Genomic DNA, 998 nt, shown 5'->3' with positions numbered 1-998 from the left:
AAAAATATGTTGTGGTGTGTGTGGGAGGAGTGGTGGGGGTTAAAGCAGAAGCCGTGGGGGGACAGTGGTCCAGAGAGAGAAGAAATTGGCACTGGATTCAATGTCATTAGAAGAGCAAAGGTGTGGGGAAGAAGAGCTTGCCTCATACCAGGAAAAAATGCACCAGCTCCTGTGGGTAGGACCATCTGTACACACCCTACTAGAGGCAAAAGTAAATGACTACAGTGAGCAAGATCTCTTCAAACCTTCGAATCTCTTGGGGGATGGGAGGAGGATTATTGGTCTCCAGCTATTTGTCATTGTTTTCATTGTGCGGTGTCTTTTTTTATATTTTCATATGGGGAAGAGTTGCTGTGGGGCTGTTTTTTCCCCTTACTTTGTTATTTCTCTTCCTGCAGTCTGCTCTCACCCATATCCTAGAGCTATATCTTCAGCCTATCACGTGGCGGTGAAGGCAGCAAAAAAGGAATATTATGCTGCCTCCATCGCGTCTGCAGAGTGCTGCCCCAGGAGGCTGTTCCAAGTGGTCCGGAGCCTGGTCGGTCCTGTGGCTCTGGAACCACTGGAGCATTCTAAGGCCTCCTGTGAGGCTTTGGCAAGGCACTTTGCAGATAAAATTGATCAGATTAGGTGTGTTACTCTGCACACTGTGGATACAGTTAGTGAGCAAGAGGCGGCCTGTGGCAAACCGGTTTTGTGGGATCGGTTCCAGCTTCTTCCTCCTGATGAAGTGGACAAGGTGCTTTCATCTGTAAGGCCAACCACCTGCTTACTTGATCCTTGCCCATCTTGGCTCATTATGAGCTGCAGAGAGAGACTGGGTGAGGGGATCAAGGCGGTGGTGAACGCCTCCCTTGAGGAGGGAGTGATGCCATCAGCCCTCAAGGAGGCAGTGATAAGACCGCTCTTAAAGAAGCCCTCCTTGGATCCTCAAGTTCTGAACAACTTTTGCCCAGTCTCAAATCTGCCATTTTTGGGCAAGGTGATTGAGCGGGTGG

This window comes from Heloderma suspectum, chromosome 6 (assembly GCF_057233095.1).
Source record: "Heloderma suspectum isolate Gila_16-S chromosome 6, 16-S_ref, whole genome shotgun sequence".
Taxonomy (NCBI): Eukaryota; Metazoa; Chordata; class Lepidosauria; order Squamata; family Helodermatidae; genus Heloderma; species Heloderma suspectum.
Note: the sequence above shows the minus strand (reverse complement) of the source record.